General features: G+C 59.2%; 1 long non-coding RNA gene across 1 annotated transcript in view; it reads right to left on the bottom strand.

Moving 5' to 3' along the window:
• Positions 1 to 7,369, bottom strand: part of LOC112128788 (uncharacterized) — a 66,088-nt gene extending 58,719 nt beyond the window's left edge. The window contains exon 1 of the long non-coding RNA XR_002911264.3: positions 7,135 to 7,369. This is a non-coding gene — a long non-coding RNA (uncharacterized LOC112128788). The remainder of the gene's footprint in view (positions 1 to 7,134) is intronic.
• Between the last annotated feature and the right edge of the window lie 15,439 nt (positions 7,370 to 22,808).

Here is a 22,808-nt window from a genome sequence, read left to right as displayed (position 1 = left end):
AAATAACAGGCCCAGGGTGGAAACGGCCCGGGAACAACCTCTGGCCGAGTAATTTATGCCCCTGTAAAACCTGATTAGATCCCAGCTAAGTGACTTCGCGGACGGGCAGGCCACTTTGGAGAGAGAGACTGAGTGAGCGGCCACCACAAGCACCCAGGGGGGGCGTTTGTGGGGCCATCATCTCCCCTGTGAGGGCACAGGCCTGGAGCTCAGGCATCCCATCAGGCTCGGTGGGGTAGCATCTTGGGGACCCAGGCCACCCAGGGGTGATGACCCCACTTTAGCGTGTGGTGGGAGGCGCCCTGCAGATGCATCCTACCCAGGCAGGATGGACGCCCCGTCCGCAGCCCCTGGGACACAGCAGGCCCAGCCTCTTGGTGCATTTCAGTCTAAATGTAGATGCAAGTCCAGTCAAGGCCTCAGCCAGGAGCCACCATGCACAATAAGGCTAGCATTACATGTGCCCCTCCTGGGCAGGGTCCCCGGCAGATGGAAAGCGTGGGCCTGGGGCGGGGACGGCTCCTGACCCAGGATAAGGACCACAGTGGCCAGATCAGGGTGGCGCCACAGGCCTGCTCTGCCATGCCAGCCCTGCCATGCTGACCACAGTTAGCAGGGTCTGTCAGAGGTGGCCGGGGCAGCAGGAGAGCAGCACACAGCCCAGTCTTGAGGCAGGCACCACTCAAGAGCAACCGGCCACCAAGTCCCCCCTCAGAAGGGGCTTGTGTCACATCCCCTTGCGCTCCCCACTGCTCCCCCTCCACAGCCCCCCAAAGGGGCTCTACCCCTGGTGCCCATTTCCCCATGGCCCACATACCCCAAGTGCTGCCCCACGGCTACTGCTCCTGCCTTCTCACTGAGCCTCGCCTTGGGCCCACCCTGCTCCCTGCTTCCCTCTGGCCTGGCCACTCACCAGGCATTTGGGGCACCCTGGTGTGCAGATCCGGGGGCCGGGCACTGAAGTCAGCTCAGGCTCAGGAGCCAAGCAGAGCTGGGTTCAAATCCTGGCACTGCCCGTCTTAGTTGAGTGACTTGAGCAAGTAATGTTAACCCAGCCTCAGTTTACTCCTCTGTAAAGGAGACAATAGTGCCTCCCCTGATTTCCTTGATGGGGTGGGTATCCCAAGTGAGAGAGAGAAGGTCAGTACCCAGAAAACCCCGGGGGACGGTAAGAGAGTGCTCTGGGAGCCACCTGTGGCTACTGGTCAGGCGGCAGTGGTGACGGAGGGTTGGGTGAGGCTCAGGAATCTGGACCCATGGGAACAAGGGCTGCACTGGGACCCAGGCTGCGGGTGCCCCCTCTCGCCACCTTGGGCAAGGCACTCCACCTCTGTGAGCTCACAGGGGACCCTGTCTACCCATCCTCACAGGGACACAGGAAGGATCTGGTCACATCACCCCTGCTCAAGCCCTCTGGTGGCTTCCTAGTATTTCTAGAGTCGAGTCCAAGGCCTTTCCACCCGGCACCCAGCTTCATGCCCATTCACTCCACCCTCCTGCCACCACCAAAGTCTACGCTCCAATCACCTTGAACAAGTTATTCTTCCCAAGCAAATCTACCTCTCCATGCCTCCCCCTAGAGTCACCTGAGTCTCCAGCTCTGCCTAGTGAATTCCTGTTGATACTACAAGACTCGGCCCAAATGGCCCAACCTCTGCGAAACTGTCCACTGTTCTCAAAGCAGAGTTAAGTCACACCTTCCTCTGAGCCCCTACAGTAGCCTTGGCTTAGCCAGAAAGGAGATCAGTATGACTTACCCCTTTCCAGGAACTACTTCCTGTTCTCCACCCCACAGCTATTGCAAACCTGCTAGGTTAGTACACTGTGACCCCACTGCGCTGGCCCCAGCTGAGTGATCCTAAGGGAGCCACCTGATTCAGGCTGGGCCAATCAGAGCACTTTTCCAGGGTTACTGGAACTCGAACTAGGAAACAAAAGTGAATTTATCTCTGGTGGCCAGAGGTGTAAGATGCAAAATTTGGGAGCCTCCAGCCACACATTTGCCACACGTAGAACAAACCAGTGAGAGAGCTGAGGCCTGATCTGGGAAGGAGACCTCTGGGCCTTGGCCCTGGTGGCCCCTAAATCCCAGCTGCCTCCCATCCTGGGGATCCAACTATCCTTAGATTCCACAGGATGCCCAGGTCTCATCCAGCAAATCCCTCAGCCCCAGCTACGGTGAGAGTTTCTATCACTGTTAACCTGCGAGTCCCCATCCCTGGAGACAGTGATGGTCTCATCAGGCTGACGGCCCTACATGGGGCAATTCATTCAGCCCCTAACGAAAGCTCAGCTGCCAAGCCCCCACTGACATGGGTTCTTGCAAGGCCTAGAACCAATTAGATATTTCTATTTTTAAATTTTATGTCTTAAAGAAGACCCCCCAAAGTTGCACAAGCATAAGTCCCCTGGGATCCTTCTCTGGCCACTGCAGCCTGGGAGTCTCCAGGGCAGGCCTCTGTCTGTGAGTCTCTCTGGGCCATGCCCAGCACACAGGAAATGCACAGGAAGTGAGGACACAACCCCATTGAATCCCTGGAGCCCTGCATCTCATAACTAATTTAGCACTTCCTGGCCCGGCCCCCTTAATAACACAGGCACAGGAGAGCATGCAGAGGAGGGAGGACAAGGAGGCTCAGCTGCTGACACCTGCAGATCAGTTCTGTCTTTCTTCTAGCATAAGCCTATTGCTAGCAAGGGGCCAGGCTGGCTCACTGTGGCACCTCTGTGCCCCCAGGCCCCACAGGGGCCATCTCATCTGACCACTGTCCCAGCGGCCAGGGAGACCTGCTGGGTCTGCACTGAGAGCCTGGGCCCATGCAAATGACCCCTCCTGGTTCAGGAGCTACCACCACAAGGGCTATGAGGAACCAGGGACCCTCATCCCATCCCCGGCACCACCAGAACTAAACGTTGGGCTCATCAGAGTTCCTACCACTAAATCAAACACTAATCTGCTCCCCCTAATTTCTCTAAGAAGATATTAGCCAGACAAAATGAAACATAAATGTGAGTAAGAGCCTGGGTATCTGGGAAGTGGGAGCAGGCGGCCTGGGGAAAGGGATTTATCGTGTGTTTGCTGAGGCAGGCCAGGCATGCATGCCCACGAAAGGCTGGTAGCTGCAGCTCGGCCTGGGCTGGCCTCACACAGGCATCCACCTAAAGACACATCAGCTTCCTCCCCAGGAAACAGTGTTGGGCACCGCTGGAGCTTGAGAAATGGGAAAGTGAACCGGGGTGCCCTGCAGCTGGTGAGAATAATTCACACCAAAAGATTTCTTCAAGTGTTAGCAGACCTAAAATATCAGTGAGAGTGTTGGAAGCAAGCTGTATACCTGGAAGCACCCTGGTGGATATGCTACTTTGGTAAACAACTAACGGGATCCTAGAGTCAGAGGCAGAGGAGTAGCCCCACATGACCCACCAGTGACCATCAGTGACACATCTATGAGGTGTGTGGCATGTGGCTGTCATGTCTAACTTCCACCACAGCCCAAGGCCACCGGGATTTAACCCAATTCCCAGGTAAGAAAACTGGCTCCAGAGAGTGAAAACCACTTGCCCAAGGTCCATGTCAATGAGATCTGAAGCAAGTCACACCCACCTTCACTCTGAGCAGCCTCTGGGAGTCACACCCGCCTTCACTCCGAGCAGCCCCCGGGAGTCACACCCACCGGGAGCCACACCCGCCTTCACTCAGAGCAGCCCCCGGGAGCCACACCTGCCTTCACTCAGAGCAGCCCCCGGGAGCCACACTTGCCTTCATTCAGAGCAGCCCCCGGGATCCACACCTGCCTTCACTCAGAGCAGCCCCCGGGAGCCACACCTGCCTTCACTCAGAGCAGCCCCCGGGATCCACACATGCCTTCACTCAGAGCAGCCCCCCGGGGATCCACACCCACCTTCACTCTGAGCAGCCTCTGGGAGTCACACCCGCCTTCACTCCGAGCAGCCCCCGGGATCCACACCTGCCTTCACTCAGAGCAGCCCCCGGGAGCCACACCTGCCTTCACTCAGCGCAGCCCCCGGGAGCCACACCTGCCTTCACTCAGAGCAGCCCCCCGGGGATCCACACCTGCCTTCATTCAGAGCAGCCCCCAGGATCCACACCTGCCTTCGTTCTGAGCAGCCCCCGGGGAGTCACACCCACTGGGAGCCATACCTGCCTTCACTCCGAGCAGACCCCTGTAGCCACACCCGCCTTCACTCAGAGCAGTCCCTGGGAGCCACACCCACCTTCACACCAAGCAGCCCACAGGAGTCACATCCACCTTCACTCTGAGCAGCCCCTTGGAGTCACACCCGCCTTCACTCTGAGCAGCCCCCTGGAACCACACCCGCCTTCACTCCCAGCAGCCCCCGGGAGTCACACCCACCTTCACTCCGAGCAGCCCCCAGGAGTCACACCCACCTTCACTCCCAGCAGCCCCCGGGAGTCACACCCACCTTCACTCCCAGCAGCCCCTGGGGAGTCACACCCACCTTCACTCAGAGCAGCCCCCGGGAGTCACACCCACCTTCACTCCGAGCTGCCCCAGGGAGTCACACCCACCTTCACTCCCAGCTGCCCCAGGGAGTCACACCCACCTTCACTCCCAGCAGCCCCCGGGAGTCACACCCGCCTTCACTCCCAGCAGCCCCTGGGGAGTCACACCCACCTTCACTCAGAGCAGCCCCTGGGAGCCACACCCACCTTCACTCCCAGCAGACCCTGGGGAGTCACACCCACCTTCACTCAGAGCAGCCCCCGGGAGTCACACCCACCTTCACTCCGAGCTGCCCCAGGGAGTCACACCCACCTTCACTCAGAGCAGCCCCTGGGAGCCACACCCACCTTCACTCCCAGCAGCCCCTGGGAGTCACACCCACCTTCACTCCCAGCAGCCCCTGGGGAGTCACACCCACCTTCACTCCGAGCAGCCCCCAGGAGTCACACCCCCCTTCACTCAGAGCAGCCCTCGGGAGTCACACCCACCTTCACTCCCAGCAGCCCCTGGGAGTCACACCCACCTTCACTCCCAGCAGCCCCTGGGAGTCACACCCACCTTCACTCCCAGCAGCCCCTGGGGAGTCACACCCACCTTCACTCCGAGCAGCCCCCAGGAGTCACACCCCCCGGGAGCCACACCTGCCTTCACTCCGAGCAGACCCCTGGAGCCACACCCACCTTCACTCCCAGCAGCCCCTGGGGAGTCACACCCACCTTCACTCAGAGCAGCCCCTGGGAGCCACACCCACCTTCACTCAGAGCAGCCCCTGGGAGCCACACCCACCTTCACTCCCAGCAGACCCCTGGAGCCACACCCGCCTTCACTCCCAGCAGCCCCTGGGGAGTCACACCCACCTTCACTCCGAGCAGACCCCTGGAGCCACACCCACCTTCACTCCCAGCAGCTCCTGGGGAGTCACACCCACCTTCACTCAGAGCAGCCCCTGGGAGCCACACCCACCTTCACTCCCAGCAGCTCCTGGGGAGTCACACCCACCTTCACTCAGAGCAGCCCCTGGGAGCCACACCCACCTTCACTCAGAGCAGCCCCTGGGAGCCACACCCACCTTCACTCCCAGCAGACCCCTGGAGCCACACCTGCCTTCACTCCCAGCAGCCCCTGGGGAGTCACACCCACCTTCACTCAGAGCAGCCCCTGGGAGCCACACCCACCTTCACTCCCAGCAGACCCCTGGAGCCACACCCGCCTTCACTCCCAGCAGCCCCTGGGGAGTCACACCCACCTTCACTCAGAGCAGCCCCCAGATCCCAGGAGGAAATGCAGCCGGGGTGATGGTGGGCATCTACCCACCAAGGGTCGGCAACGCCCCCCTGGGAGGCATCTTCCGTCCATCCCACCAAGGACAGCACTGCTCTTAGCCCCACTCTGTTGAGAGTAGGGAGACGTGCCCAAGGTCACACAGCAAGGTCAGGCCCTCCCTGACCCAAGCCTCATGGCCTCTCCTCCACCCAGGCGGAGCCCAGCCCGCGTTCAGCGGCCAGGGACAGGCTTGGGGCCTGGAAACCTCTGGACCAGGCAGGGGCCCACAGCTCCTTCTGCCCCAGGTGTCTGTACAGCCCTGTGGTCACTGCTGCTCTGTCCCCTGCCTGGAAAATGGGCTGAAGCCACATGGATGAGACCACCTGAAGCAGCAGTTGGAGCCGAAGGTCCCTGTCCTTGGAGAGCATGGGGCCCCCGAGCACCCAAGGTCCCTGCCCCTGGAGAGCCCTGGGACCTGGCCGGATCCAGCCCCTTAGCAGAGGCTGAGTGCTGTAGCATGGATGGGTGGGTCTGAGCCAGGAGCCCCCACTGTGAAGTGGGACTGGGAAGCCCAAACACCAGCAGGGGGGGCTCGGCTCAGATCACTGGCGCTGGCAGAGCCACCAAGTCTGTAGACTGGCTCCGAGGTGGCCAGTGGTCTAGGGGACCCCCACCCACACCCCTCTCTGGTTATCTCAGGGCCACCACAGACTACACGCCACCAGCCTGGGTCCTCCACAGCAGACATCCAGCTTCTGGCCGCAGACCCCACCCAGATCTGCCTTCCAGCACATTCTGCCCCCTCCCCAGGGCCTTGGACCAGATTACATCGAACCCCTTCAGCTTCCTGCCAAGGACAAGTGAGGGGCCAGGAGAGGGAAGCCCCATAAATCTCTTTGGAGACATTTGCCAAGATACCAGACACCAAAATCTCATTAGCAGGCTAAACTCTCGGGAGGAAATGGAAAATAAGTACCCGCAGATACAGGCCTGGAAACCGCAGGACCCGGAGCAGGAGGCGTGGATTAGTGGAGATGATATGCACGGGACAAGCTGTTGCCACAGGGGTTTTGCATGTTTTTTTTGTTTGGTTTGTTTGTTTGTTTTTGCTTTCATTACAGTTTAAGTATAGCAGGACCCTCAGCACACCAGGTCGGGGGGGTTGAGGCCCTTTATTCACAAGAGAGGAGAGGAGGGAGGGCGAGGCCTGGCGGCAGAGGCACAGGGGGCGGGCAGGCAGCCGGGCCGTCCCAGGAGGGCGTTCGTTCAGGAGCGTGGCTGTGCTGGGGCCCAGTCCACGCTGCTCAGAGCCCCGGCACGTAACAGCTCCTTCCACGCAGGGAAAATCCATCCAGGTTTAATGGAAACATTAACCTCAACTCACCCGATTTCCTCGTTGCACTGAGGACTGAGAAAGGGAAGAGGCTTCAAGGCTGGAGGACTCCCCGAGGCCTGGCATAGACACAGGCCCACGGGTCCGGGGACGCTCAGCAAGGGCCGGGACAGTGACAGTGGGTGCCTTCATCAGAGCAGAAGCAGCCCCGCGACACCCCCACCCCTCTCGCCAGCTCAGCCAGCGTGCTCTTCACAGGCTGGACATGACCCACAGGAAGAGGAAAGCCCCTCCCCTAGCACTCAGCTGCTCATGCTCCCTCCGGAGTCTCCGCAAATTGCCAAAGAAAGGGGGTGGCCCAGGCAGCTACGCCGTGTCCAAGGTCACCTGGTCCCCCTGGCTGCAGTTCCAGGACACCCCAGGCAGGAGGTTGTCAGAGAAAGGAGGAGGCAGCTGGGGTGGGGGCGGGGGCGGCAGGCTGCCTGCAGAGGCGGGAGGGCAGGGTCGCGGAGGGGCACTGGGGAGAGTAGGGGTCTGGGAGTGGACCGCGCCCTCACACCCTGCCCCCTCAGCCATCAGCCGAGTGACCCAGAGCAGGAACTTGCCCAACGGTGAAGGCCACAGCAGGGGTCCAGAGGAGCTTGTACTGGGCACGTGCCGTAGGGTGCACAGCCACCACGCGGCGTGGCAGAGGCCTTAGCAAGAAAGCTGAGGGAGTCTGTTGGGGTCCTCCAACAGCGTGGAGTAGGGGAGAAGACGCTGGCCTCCAAGTGCCTGACAGCTCCATCTATACCTCGGCAGGCAGGGGCAGGGTTGGTCCGAGACCAGGGTCAGGGCCCAACCCATTTTGAAGGGTCCGAGAGGCAGCTGCCCCCAAGAGACCCGGCTTGTGGCTTTGGTCTCCTCTGCACCCTTCAGGGCAGCCCTGTGCCGTGACCCCGCACTGACCCTGACACAGGAGGCTGTACCCAAGGAGCTGGCACTTGGGGACGGGCCACAAAGCCCTAAGAGCCTTCTGAGCAAAGATGCAGAAGGCCAGGAGTGGAGTCCCCGTCTCTTGGGCTGCAAGCCAGCACTCCCTGACCCATGCTGGGTTGAGGACCCCAGGTAGGCCTGAGGGACAGGCTGGCCGCATGTTCCCACCCTCAGGTGCCCCTGCGTGATGGTCACACCACCTACTGTCCCCACCACATTGAATGACCCACCCATGGGATCTGTGGTTTAGCAGTTAGACTAACTTCGATTTCTTCCTCTCCTTTTGTCCTGCCAGCCCCACCCAGAGGCCTGTGCACAGAGCCCAGGGGAGCCCGAAGCTCCCTGACACCGTAGAGACCCCCTAACTCGCACAACGCTCCATGCAGGCAGAGCCAGGCCACAGCACCATCAGAAGACGGGAGGCGGCTGTGCCTGGCCCAGGGAGCAGCGGGTGTGCAGGAGAGCAGGTCTTTCACCTGTGCTCTGAGGTGAGCAGGAAGATCTTTCTCCAATTAACCTAAATGTGGGAGCCTGGTTTTCCCTGTCAGAGAACAAACATTCCATCATTTTTATCTTTTCTGTCAGGTCCCAGAGCAGCTGCTTTGCCAACGTCTCTGTTGGCAGGTGGCTCCATGTGAAGTCATCAGAGCCAGGCTCAGGCCACCCAGATGACGCACAGAGACACCCCCCTAGCAGGTCAGAGGGTGGCGGCCCAAGGTGGCTGCAGAGGACAAAGGGGGGAGGAGGGGCCTGGCTCCCCTCCGCAGGGTGCAGGCTCCCAGCACATCTGGGCGCCAAGGGTCCTGGTACCATGAGGGGCAGAGCAGCTCAAGGGCACCAGGCCAGCCGCTGCCCGGAGGCTTCCCCAGCCCACACCCACCAGGGTTGCCCCTCAGCCTGGGGCCTTCCAGACCACCCTCCACCCACAGTGCGGCATCCCCCCTCTTCATGGCGTCTGAACACCTCTCATCTCTTCATAGCATCTGAGACCCTCTGGAACACCTCTCCACATCCACCTGCCCGGGCCCCGGCCTGCTGTGCTGTTCTATGCTGCAGGTTTGCCCAGGGGGTGCCCCCACCGCACCCCCTCCTGGGGGCCAAAGGCTCAGGCTGCACACCTGGGGAGCATTGGTGGCCTTTGCCTGAGTCCCAGGTCCCCAAGTTTCCCCACCCCAGCTCCTCGCCATGGGCTGACTCCCACTCTGACTCGTTTCCGCTGCGTAGGAGCAGAGACTTACAGGAAGGACTCCATAGTCCTTGAGACCACCTCTGTCCCCAGCTGCCAATACCACCGGGGGGTGCCTAAGAGCCCAGGGAGCCTGCATGCCTCCCGCCACGTGGCCTGGTGGGCAGGCTCTGACCAGTGCTTCGTTTGCAGACCTGGTTCCTGGCTGTGCTCCCTTCCCCGGGGCAGCCCGGCCTGAGAGGCAGGAGTTCTGGGGACCTGGGGAGGGCACCTGTGCAGATGCAGAGTACACAGATGGCCTGCGGAGACAGTGGGTCCCGAGCGTGCAGAGTCACCAGCAGGTCCGAGCCTGAGACAGTTGGGTGGGGCCCATGCAGCGTCGGCTCCAGGAGCTCCCGTGGGGAGAGTCGGGATGGGCCGAGAGCCAGCAGGGCAGAGGGCAACTCAAAGGGCCCCCAGTGTGTCCCATGTTCCTGACTTCCTAGGAGGCAGCTTCTGTGGTCCCCAGATACAGACGGGAACAGAGACACAGAGTGGCTGAGTTCCCAGCCTGGGCAGGTGGCTGGCAAAGGAGCCCTGGCAGAGCCCTGTGACCCCAGATTCCAATCCCCTCAGCCCAACGCCCTCTCCTTCCTCCTCTCCCTCTGGAGGACCCCCCGCTACAGAGCAGGGTCCTGGCCCCGAGACGCCGCTTCACCCTGATTTTCGCAGGGAAGCGCGTGCAGCCGCAAGAGGATAGAGGGGCCCCAGCTGCCCCCGCCATGCCACCCGCCACAGAGGGGACACGGCTTTGGGCCACACGCAGAGCTCCGGCCAAGCTGATGAGTGTAAAATGGGCTTTTGTCGGGCAGCCCGGGACAGCTCCCTCTCGGGGTCTTCCCATGTCCTCAAAGACAAAGGGAGCTTGTCCCAGAGGAGGACCCTGGGGAGGCCTCGGGGCTGTCCTGCTTCCGAGGGAATGAGCCTGGCCCCCAAAGGAGCAAGCCCATCCCCCTCCAAGCCCTCTCACCCCAAAGCCAAACATTCCTTGAGGCCAAGCCCACAGGCCCATTGGGCTGCCTTCCGGAAGGGCAATAAATCCACAGTCGGAATAATCCCCAAGCCCAGAGCCTCCGTATATAAGAGGCACCAGCTGTCATCAGCTCAGCAGCCGCCTCCTTCCTGGCCATGCTGGCCCCACACACACTCGTGCTCACGTCTCGGGGAAGCAGCCACCGCAGCAGGCTGGGCCTCCTGGGGGGTGGGGGCGAAATATTTATGGACGTGGAATCCAGACCCAGAGACTCACAGCAGCATTGAGTGAGCCCCCCACACACGGCTAGCCTTGCCACCCCTCCTGGTTATGGGGACAGGCGGGAAGCTGACGTTATGTATTCATCTGTGCCTCCGGAACTGTCACCGAGCCGCCTTATTTACTGACCCTGTTACCAGCCAAAGTGGACTTCAGCCGGAAGCCACCACCTAATGGATGCGGATCAGGGTCAGCTTCTCTCAGAGAGGCTTGAACTCCAAAAGGGGGTGATCAGCTTCTACATTATTGGGGGAGGGGGCCGGGTGGGCCCCGCTTCACATAGGATGCGCAGCCCTGAAGGGGTCAGGGTTTCTGGGCAGCTGCTGAGCCAAATTAAATACCACCTCCCTCTGAGTCTGTAAGAGAGGACACACGGCTGGGAGGAGCCCCCCCCCGTTTGACTCCAGCCTACACCATGTGCACCCTCCCAGCCAAGCTGGCAAAGAGGAGCTCCCCCCGCACCTCCCATCTGGAACCCACCCTGACATCCGCAGGCCGCTAATTGCACAGCAGCCGGTGCCAGAGTCTTCCCAGGTTGTTAAAATTCATCACCGCGTTCCCCCGACTCCAAGCCTGCGTTCCCCCGACTCCAAGCCTGCCGCCCGCCCAGCCAATCGCGGCCACCCGGGCCTCATCCAGGAGGCGATCTGTGAGCCTGGGCACCTGCAGAGACCTCTGTCGCTATCCCATTAGGAGGGTCCCCAGAAGGATGCACACCAAAAGCATCCCGCAGCCTGTCATTAAATATTGATAAAAGGCAGGAGGGGAGAACACTATGCAAATTATTTATTGATTTTCCATGTGCAGAACTGAGATAATGAGAGGCCAGAGGACAGTGAGGGGCTGGGGGCCTGGGGGGTTGGGGGACTGGGAAGAGACTCTTGGTGCCAGCTCAGCAGGGACTCATGGAGGGACCGGAACAGACAGAGAGGCAGTGTCCCGCACACCTGGGCCCGAATTCCAGCTTTGCTGCTGACAGGTTTTTGGTACTTTTTTTTTTTTTAACAGAAATATTTTCTTTTTTTTTTTTTTTAACTTTAAAAGAGTTTGCATAGTAAATGTTTAAGAATTGGTGGTCACATGTTTATTATGAAAATCCCTCTGTAAAAAATCTCGAAGACCTGAATTTTACATCTACTTTAAAGAACAGTAATGCTTATATTTTCAAGAAAGAACAAAAATGCCTCCCTTTTCAGTGAAAAGGCACAGCCAGCCCCTGCTTCCAGCTGTGAAAGATCAGGCTGGACCCATGAGGCAGGTCAGAGGCTTCCAGGAGGTGTCCTCCCTGCCTGGTGGGGGTAATAGCTCCAGAACATTCTGGTCTCCCAACAGCAATGCCTCACAGGTGGCACTGGGCACCCTACACGTCTCGTGTCATTGGATCCTAAATTAGCCTTGCAGCCTGTACGAGGCCCTGTTAGCCCCAACTCACCAGCAGGGCTGAGATTAGGCCAATCTGCAAACCCACGTCTGCAGCGGCTTCAGAAACCAGCGGGTCCACCCTTCACTCTGGAGAGATTCTGATGCAAAGCAGTCCCTTTCAAAAGTAGAGTTTTTAAGAAGCAGCTGCTTGGTCATCCAGAAACCTCCATTTTCCAGACCTGACCTTGCGGGTGTCTCCTGGCCTCACGTGTCTACACGGAGTATGCTTGCTCCTCAGTCCCCCAAGTCCTGGGAGACGAGGGGCCCGGGTAGGCACCTGTCACATTCCCTCAGCCAGGACTTCACCACCCAGCCCTGCATCGAACAAAATGTGAAAACTGAGGCCCAGGGAGGAGCCAGGACGTGCCCCGGCTCCCCCAGCCAACAGGACAACGCTGGGCCTCCGACCCTCAGCCGAAGGCGCGGTTCCCTGCACCCCCTCCCCACAGGTGCAGGCCAGGCCTCTGCACTGCCCTCCAAGGCACGGGCTCCAGGGGACCTGCCGCTGGCCCAGACAGGCCTCCCCGGGGCTGAGTGGAAATCAGGAAGGACAGGGAAGGGCCCTGAGCCCTGAGGGGGCGAGAACTGCTTGTTTACGAGGCTAATGCCCCAAGACAGCCCAAGGTGAGGAGGAACGGCTGAGCAAAATCATCGCCGCTGCCACCATGTGGGCTCTGGTCTGTCCATCCACAGCCCCCAGGACCCAGGGGGCCCCTTCACGACCACTCCTTGCTTGGGAAGAGCCCCCGACATGGGACCATACCAGCCGCCACTTCACTTCATGGGGCCCAGGGCTGGGTGTTCAGGCTGTCCTCAGTGGGCCCCGAGAGCACTCTCCACTCCTTCACCCAGTCTGGAGGATGAGAGTTCAGGCCAACAGACACCTCTGCCAGCTGCTCATTCCAGCCCCACAGAGAGGACTGTCTCTGCCTCATCTGTACCTGGTCTGGCTTCTGCTCCTGACTCCTGACTCCCTCCCCAGGGACCGCTCAGTGCCACCCACATCCTGGCAGATCACAGAGAACTTGGAGCCAAAGGCCTCGGTTCCAGACCCAAGCTGTCATGAGGTGCAGGCACCAGACCAGCAGCAGACTTGGCTTCCCCAAGAAACCGACGGAGATAATAATATGCAAATAATATGCAAATAATATTCAACTCCAGCCTGGATGACGCCTCAGACCAGCGAGGTCGGAGGTAATATGCAACCCCGGCCTTGATGATGCCCCGGACCAGCGAGGTCACTGTATACACAGCCTGGGGGCACTGGGAGCCCTGGGCAGCTCCTGTCACGTTCCCTCGTCCACCTTGGGGCGGGCAGCCTGCAACCACCTGGACTACAGCCGCCTCACTGTGCGAGCGCAGTGCCACCCAGACCAGGGCCACCTCACCACACCACTACTGTACAACTGGACCAGGGCCACCTCACCACACTGCTGCTGTGCCACCCGGACCAGGGCCACCTCACCACACTGCTGCAGTGCCACCTGGACCAGGGCCACCTCACCGCGCAGGTGCCGCGCATGCCAGGCAGGGAGCAGCTCTGCAGCCTCAAGTCTTTGCTCAAATCCCAGCTTCCAGAAGCTTCAGATATTTAGTCAAGATACTGAGCTATCCAGTCTCCCGTGCCTGTTTCTCTAATATAAAATGGGGATAATATTAGTATCTATTTCTGAACATGTTTCTGAGGCTCAAAAGAGTTGATGTTTGTAAAAGGCTTAGGAAGAGGCCAGGATGCAGACACTGCCCTGCTGGGGCCGCTGTTGTGATGGGGGCAGCCTAGACTGGGAGAGGCCTTGGGGTGGAATCTGTCACCTTCCATGTACAGTTGTCCCCAGTGGGCATCCCGCACCTCCCGGGGTCCTCCAGAGCCAGAGAGTAGTTAAGCGGGGAGAGGGCAGCTGGGGGAATTGACTCCTCGGCCACGACTGCCCCACACGAGGGAGGCTCTAAAGCGAGAAGCTGCCTCCAGCCAGGGTGAGGTGACCTGGGAAAGGCCCGCTCCCCCGTGTCCTCTCCACCCCTGCCAATGCCCCAGGGCTACTAGCATTTTCCTCTCCTCCACATCTGTTGAGGAGGGGGATTTTGTGGCTGAAAAGACTAAAGCTCCGTCTTTCTTCCAAGTCCTGGGGGAAGGAATGCCCAACCCCTCCCTGATGGCCCCTGACAAAAGGGGCGGCTGCAGATGGGAGCTGAGTGCCCCCCCGATGCCCGATGTCTTTTGCAATCAGAAATTCACTGGGGCATAGTGTGCGTGCTCACGGCGGGACTCCGAGCCCCAGGCACCCCAAGGGGCAGCGGTTTGAGTCCACGGAAGCCCTTTGTGTCCACCCCGACCTGAGGCTCCAGTGCCTGTGTGACGGCCTGCAGCATCTGTGAAGGACCATGCCCCCCTCTCACCCCTCCTGGCCTGTGGACCTGGGGCCACCAGCTGATGTCAGTGTCTCTCCCAAGTCATTACAGACCCAGAAGATCCTCAGCCCAGCATGGCCCTTTCCTATTATACCTACAGTCCGAGGGGTTGGGGGACTTGCTGGGGAGGAGCTGGAGTCACATGAGAAGGTAGGAGAGCAGGGGCTACCAAGAGGACCGCCCACCATCTGCCATACCCGCCATCCACTGTGCACCGGAGCATGTGGCTGGTAGGGTCAGTGTCCTGCAGGCCTTGCCAGCCATTCCTTCCGCTTCATTCGAAGGTGTTAAGAGGCAGACAGCAGGCAGGCATGAGGTGTGAGGGGTATAAAACACAGCAATCCCCACTAACTTCCGCTCCACGTTAACCTTCCCACACACTCACCTCCCTACACACTCACCTCCCTACACACTCACCTCCCTACACATTCGTCTCCCCACACACTGACCCCCTGTACACTCACTTCCCTACACGCTGACCTCCCCTACACACTCACCTCCCTACACACTCACCTCCCCACACACTCACCTCCCCACACACTCACCTCCCCACACACTCACCTCCCTACACACACACCTCCCTACACACACACCTCCCTACACACTCACCTCCCCACACACTCACCTCCCCACACACACACCTCCCCACACACTCACCTCCCCACACACTCACCTCCCCACACACTCACCTCCCTACACACACACCTCCCTACACACTCACCTCCCCTACACACTCACCTCCCTACACACTCACCCCCTACACACTCACCCCCTACACACTCACCTCCCTACACACTCACCCCCTACACACTCACCTCCCTACACACTCACCCCCTACACACTCACCCCCTACACACTCATCTCCCTACACACTCACCCCCTACACACTCACCTCCCTACACACTCACCCCCCTACACACTCACCCCCCTACACACTCACCTCCCTACACACACACCTCCATACATGTTGACCTCCCTACACACTCACCTCCCTACACACTCACCTCCCCACACACCTCCCTACACACTAACCTCCCTACACACTTACCTCCCTACACACTCACCTCCCCACACACCTCCCTACACACTCACCTCCCTACACACTCACCTCCCAAAATACCTCCCCACACACACACCTCCCTACACACTCACCTCCCTACACACTCACCTCCCTACACACACACCTCCCCACACACTCACCTCCCCACACACTCACCTCCCCACACACTCACCCCCCTACACACTCACCTCCCCACGCACTCACCTCCCCACGCACTCACCTCCCCACGCACTCACCTCCCCACGCATTCATCTCCCTACGCACTCACCCCTCTACACACTCACCTCCCTACACACTCACCTCCCTACACATTCGTCTCCCCACACACTCACTCCCTACACACCTCCCTACACACTCACCTCCCTACACACGGACCTCCCCACACACTCACCTCCCCACGCACTCACCTCCCCACGCACTCACCTCCCTACGCACTCACCTCCCTACACACTCACCTCCCTACACACTCACCTTCCTACACACTCACCTCCGTACACATTCGTCTCCCCACACACTCACCCCCTACACACTCACTTCCCTACACACTGACCTCCCTACACACTCACCTCCCTACACACTCACCTCCCTATACACTGACCTCCCCTACACACTCACCTCCCCACACACTCAACTCCCAAAACACTCACCTCCCTACACACTCACCTCCCCACGCACTCACCTCCCCATGCACTCACCTCCCCACGCACTCACCTCCCCACGGATTCATCTCCCTACGCACTCACCCCTCTACACTCACCTCCCTACACACTCACCTCCCTACACATTCGTCTCCCCACACACTCACTCCCTACACACCTCCCTACACACTCACCTCCCTACACACGGACCTCCCCACACACTCACCTCCCCACGCACTCACCTCCCCACGCACTCACCTCCCTACACACTCACCTCCCTACACACTCACCTCCCTACACACTCACCTTCCTACACACTCACCTCCGTACACATTCGTCTCCCCACACACTCACCCCCTACACACTCACTTCCCTACACACTGACCTCCCTACACACTCACCTCCCTACACACTGACCTCCCTATACACTGACCTCCCCTACACACTCACCTCCCTACACACTCACCTCCCCACACACTCAACTCCCAAAACACTCACCTCCCTACACACTCACCTCCCTACACACTCATCTCCCTACACACTCACCTCCCCACACACCTCCCTACACACTCACCTCCCTACACACTCACCTCCCCACACACTCAACTCCCAAAACACTCACCTCCCTACACACACACCTCCCTACACACTCACCTCCCTACACACTCATCTCCCTACACACTCACCTCCCCACACACCTCCCTACACACTTACCTCCCTGCACACTCACCTCCCCACACACCTCCCTACACACCTCCCTACACACTCAACTCCCAAAACACTCAACTCCCAAAGCACTCACCTCCCTACACACTCACCTCCCCACACACCTCCCTACACACTTACCTCCCTGCACACTCACCTCCCCACACACCTCCCTACACACTCACCTCCCTACACACTCAACTCCCAAAACACTCAACTCCCAAAGCACTCACCTCCCTACACACTCATCTCCCTACACACTCACCTCCCCACACACCTCCCTACACACTCACCTCCCTACACACTCAACTCCCCACACACTCAACTCCCAAAGCACTCACCTCCCTACACACTCACCTCCCTACACACTCACCTCCCTACACACTCACCTCCCACACACTCACCTCCCTACACACTCACCTCCCTACACACACACCTCCCTACACACCCACCTCCCCACACACTGACCTCCCTACACACACACCTCCCTACACACTCACCTCCCTACACACACACCTCCCTACACACCCACCTCCCCACACACTGACCTCCCTACACACACACCTCCCTACACACCCACCTCCCCACACACTCACCTCCCTACACACTCACCTCCCTACACACTCACCTCCCTACACACACACCTTCCTACACACCTCCCTACACACCTCCCTACACACTAACCTCCCTACACACTCACCTCCCGTACACACTGACCTCCCTACACACGGACATCCCTACACACTCACATACCCTACACACTCACTTCCCCTAGAAACTGAGCTCCCTACGCCCTGAGCTCCCTACACATTGACCTCCCTACACACTAACCTCCCTACACACTGACTTCCCTACATGATTACCTCCCTATATGCTGACCTCTCTACACTCTAACCTCCCTACACACTCACCTCCCTACACACTCACTTCCCTACACACAGACCTCCTCTACACACTCACCCCTCTACTCACCCAGCTGACCCAGACAGCATCTATGTCTCTGTGCCAGAACCAAGAACCACACGCCCAGCCTTCATCCCAATCACAGTGACTCTTATGGTGGAAATAATTAACACAAAATAAAACTGACCGCAATCGAAACTTTCCTGGAAAAAGCTGCTCCTGAACACAACCTGACGGGTGTCTTCTTGAGCAGTTCAGGTTCACAGGCGAAAGCCCAGATCCTGCAGAATAGGCAGGCATGTCCACCAATCGCTCACCGCAGAGCATGCTGGGAAAATCATACTTGAGGAAGGCTGTGGCAAGAAGTGAATGTTTAAAAAGAAAACTAGAAGAGATTTAACTATTCTGCAAAGAAAATCATTGAAGGAATTCCATTTTTTCTTTTCTTTTTTTTTTTTTTTTTTGAAATGGAGTCTCACTTTGTTGCCCAGGCAGGAGTGCAGTGGCACAATCTCAGCTCACTGCAACCTCTGCCTCTCAGGTTCAAGTGATTCTCCTGCCTCAGCCTCCCTAGTAGCTGGGACTACAGGTACCCGCTATCATGCCCAGCTAATTTTTGTGTTTTTAGTAGAGACGGGATTTCACCATGTTGGCCAGGCTGTTCTTGAACTTCTAACCTTAGGTGGTCCACCCGCATCAGCCTCCCAAGGTGATGGGATGACAGGCATGAGCCACTGCACCCAGCAGGAATTCCATCATTTTTGAGGCTGAATGGTAATCCCAAGGTACCAGATCTCATCCTTAGGACCTGTGAGTGTGACCTTATTTGGTAAAGAGGGTTTGCAAATGTTAAGGATCCTGGGATGGGGCGGTTATCCTGGATTAGCCTGGGTGATCCTGGTGAACCCTAAATGCAACTGTGTGTATCTTATGCAAAGGAGGCAGAGGGAGGTTTCATGCACATAGACGAGGAGGCCGTGAGAAGACAGAGGCAGAGATGGAGGGATGGGGCCACAAGCCAAGGACGCCTGGGGCCACCACGGGCTGGGAGAGGCAGGGAAGGATCCCCGCAGCAGCACCCAGAGGGGACAAGGCCTGCAGGCACCTTGGCTGTGGCCCAGGGACACGGATTTCAGACCTCTGGACCCTGGGGCGTTGAGAGGATGCCTCTGCTCATCATTTGCGATCACTGGTTGCAGCAGCCACAGGACTCCAAATGCAAGGCGTGTTTTCCAGAAAAACACCACATCAGGGGCACGTATTCATTTCCTGTGCTGTGTGACAACTGCCATAGACTTAGCGTCTTAAGCCATACACTTAGCGTCTTAAACCAGGACACGGACGAGCTCCCCGCCTGCAGGCCGGACTTCCTGCGCGGACGGGTTCTCTGCGTAGCCCAGAATCGGGTGTCAGCTGCAGTGAGTTCTCACTGGAGGCTCCATGGGGCTCCACTTGATCCAGGATCCTCCAGGTGATTGGCAGAGTTCCGTTTCTTGAGCTGCGGGGGGGATCGGGGAGGTCCTGCTTTCTCACTGGCTATTAGGGGCTCAGCAGCTGGGGACTGCTTGTCACATCCCCCTACACACACAACTGCAGCCAGCAATGGTACCTGGAATCCTTCTGCTTCAAATCTCTGACTTCTGCTCTCCCACCAGCCAGAGAAAACACTGGCTTCAACAGGCTGGTGTGAGGAGGTCAGGCCGCCCAGACCATCTCCCTTTACCACATCTGCAAATGTCCTTGTCCCACAGAGCAGAGCATCCCTTCAGGAGTTCATGATGGAGACCGCGGGGCCATCTGGGGACTCTGCCTACCCTTGGCAGCGTGATGCTGATGACAATATTCATAAAAACAGAGTCGAATCTCTCAGGTCAGAACACCGGGGCCTCCCGTTCTGTGCCCAACCTGAGCTGGCCCAGAGCGGAGCCAGGCGGGCGGGGCGGGGTGGCCCTGGGAGCCCGGGTGCCGGCATGGGGTGCCATCTCCTCACCTGCCTGGGCCTCTGGAGGGGGTTCCCTGGGAGGGGTTCCAGCCTCATGCCTTTTGCCCACCTTGGAGCCTCATGAGAAGCATCCCCTTGGCCGCCTGCGGATGGGGCCGCGTCCCCGCAGCCACCTTGCTGCCCTGAACACGCAGCTGCGCCGTCCCCACCCCTGGGTCCTCTCTTGGTCTCCAACCCTACTTCTCACAACACACAGCTGCATGCACACAGCCGCGCCGTCCCCACCCCTGGGTCCTCTCTGGGCCTCCAGCCCTACCTCTCACGATTCCCTTCTCAGCCCAGTCCCAGGGCCACCCTGAGCCTGAGCTAAACGTCTGGCCACAGGTGAGGCCTGGAAACCTGAGGGCCTAGATCTGTCCCAGCTGGGTCTGGCTGGTTGGGGGAGCGCCCGCTGTGCCAGAGGCTGTGTGCGCCAGGCCTGCCCTCAGGTACCCCAGGGTGCATGGACCTGAGATCTCCAGCCGCCGTGGTGTGGAGCAGCTTCAATGACTGACACAGGTGGTGCCGATGCTAATCTCTCAGCCCTGCGTTTCCCATGTGCGATGATGACCTTGCCCTGCCTCAGGCACTCTCCCTCCAGGGGCAGCCCTCAGCCCTTGAGGGCAGGGCTAAAGGATGCATGTCACTCACTCCCTCCCTCAGGTGGGACGACTCCGGTGTGTTTCTCAGTCTCTCCCAGAGGCCCCCAAAGGGCTGCGCTGTTGCCTGCCCAGGGACCTGCTGGCTAAGCCCCTGTCATCGCTGACCCCTTCCACATCCTGCACCCCTCTATCTGCCAGTGACCCCAAATCGCCCTCCAAATTAACTGCTTGCCCTTGAATCCTGGTCCCAGGTGCACTTCCAGGAGAACACGACCTAAGGTTGAACTCGAATAGAGAGAGATGCAGCCCCTTTACAAATGAAGAAACTGGGGCAAAGAGAAGCAAAATATCCCACCCACGATCACAGAACTAGTCACCTGCAAGAGCAGCGCGGCTCCGGCTCAGGCTCCAGGGCCACCCCGGCCAGCCAGCCCTTCCTCCCACCTTGGGTTTTTGTGTTTGTTTTGTTTTGTTTGTTTGATTTTTGAGATGGAGTCTTGCTCCTGTGGCCCAGGCTGGAGTGCAGTGGCAGGATCTTGGCTCACCGCAACCTCTGCTCTGCCTCCGGGTTCAAGCAATTCTCCTGCCTCAGCCTCCAGAGTAGCTGGGATTACAGGCATCCACCACCACGCCTGGCGAATTTTCCTATTTTTAGTAGAGACATAGTAGAGACAGGGTTTCTCCGTGTTGGCCAGGCTGCTCTTGAACTCCTGACCTCAGGTGACCCACCTACCTCGGCCTCCCACAGTGCTGGGATTACAGGCGTGAGCCACCGCATCCGGCCTCTTCCTCCTGCTTTGCATCCTTCCTCCTCCCTGGGCTCTGCCCCCTCCCTGGTGAGGCCTAGGCTGACCTCAGATGTCCATTTCCTTAGAAGCAGCACAGTGCTGGATGGGCTCAGGTGCTGCTGGGCAGCAAGCGGAAGACCCAGCTGGCTTGAGACCGTAGGTGGGTCTGTGGGCTCTCGGCCTGTCTTGAGCTCCCACCTAAGGCACAAATGCGCACCAGCCACCACCCTCCATTTGTCATCTGTGAATTCTTCCAGACGGATGGGCCGGGCTTATCTGTGAGGCCGGAGCCGCGGGATTTATGTACTGAAAAGTCTATTTCTAAAGCCTACAATAGTTGCAGAGCAATTTCTCCACAATAAATTCTGCCTTCAACACCCCAGGATCTTCTTTCTGCTCATTTGTCACATTCTGAGCTTCTGGCGGGGATCAGAATCCCATGATGCGCGTCTGAGAGGCAGGTGTGACGGACAGATTGAGCCCGGCTCTCGGCCGCCGGCCCAGCCCGCGCTGAAGGGACCCTGGGTGCGAATTCGGGTGGCCAGTCATGCCCTGGCCCCAGGTCTCTTGTAAGGGAGGAAGGAAATCCCCTCAGGAGACGCCCTCAGCTCCTCCCTGCTGAATGAAAACCCACCCAGCAATGTGGCCCAGGCCTCGCCCCCAAGACCCACGCTGCAAGGACTCCCCATGCTACTTGGCACCTGGCCTGTCTGGGTGGGCCCCTCCCAGGGGCCCCCTTCTGCAAGGACCAGCTGACTCTTCCCAGCCCCTCCTCATGCGCGGACACCCCCCTGTTGCCAGCAGCAATGCTAGGCACTCCCTCAATCCCTCCCCCAGCCCTGCCCCCCAGAATCCCAGGTTCTTCCCTCTGCATCCCAGGGTCCCCACTACTGCCCCTGGGCCCCAGTGCTGCTTCCCCTCTGGGCTGGGACGGGGACACTTCCTGGGGACTCTGAGGCTCTGACACCCCATCCTGCTGGGTCCTAACACAAAATCGCACAAAAGGCATACTGATGGCTGGAAAAGGAGAAGGCGCCAATTCGGTTCACACACGCAGCAATTGAAACCTCAGTTTGACGTTCATTTCAGCAGAGCTGTAATTAAAATGCATTTGGGAAGCACTTACTTGTGTCTAATTAGACCTTGTTGGGTTTCTATGGAGATCCCTCGGTTGTAACAGGAACATCACCATCCACAATAGCCAGCCGTGAGTGAGGGGGGTGCGAGCAGACAGAGCCGGGCCACGGCTCGAGGCCTCCATCATGTGACAAACTCCCAGGAGGCCCCCTCGGTGCCCCCTCGGGCCCCCTTGGTGCCCAGTTGAGGCCAGGTTGGCCAAATCAGCTCCTGGGGCTGGTTGACTTCCCAAGAGGGGGTCCCAGACTCACTGCCCCCAGGATCCCGAGTCCATCCACTGCAGAGGGGGCCACCAGGCTGGGGAGCACCGCGCCAAGCCCCAGCACCCACGGCCTGCTGGCCTGGCCTCTCTCCAGGAGAGTCCAGTTCCCAGCAGCCTCCCCACCCTTCCCCACACAGAGCAACCTAGGGACACCCGGAGATGGCTGCCACCTAGACTTGTCCCCAGGACCCAAACAGACGGATGAACAGAGGGCAAAGGCTGCAGGACTCTCCAAAGGGAGCACAAGCGTGTCTTTGGGGCGGACGTCCTGCATCGATTTAGCACCTCTGTGTGTGACCCCCCCACCCCTGCCGTATGCAGTGTGACCCCCCCAGATGCTGTAGGAGGGCCTTGAGGGCCGCCCAA

Source organism: Pongo abelii, chromosome 15, assembly GCF_028885655.2.
Source record: "Pongo abelii isolate AG06213 chromosome 15, NHGRI_mPonAbe1-v2.0_pri, whole genome shotgun sequence".
NCBI lineage: Eukaryota > Metazoa > Chordata > Mammalia > Primates > Hominidae > Pongo > Pongo abelii.
Note: the sequence above shows the minus strand (reverse complement) of the source record. Positions and strands in the feature narration are given on the sequence as shown.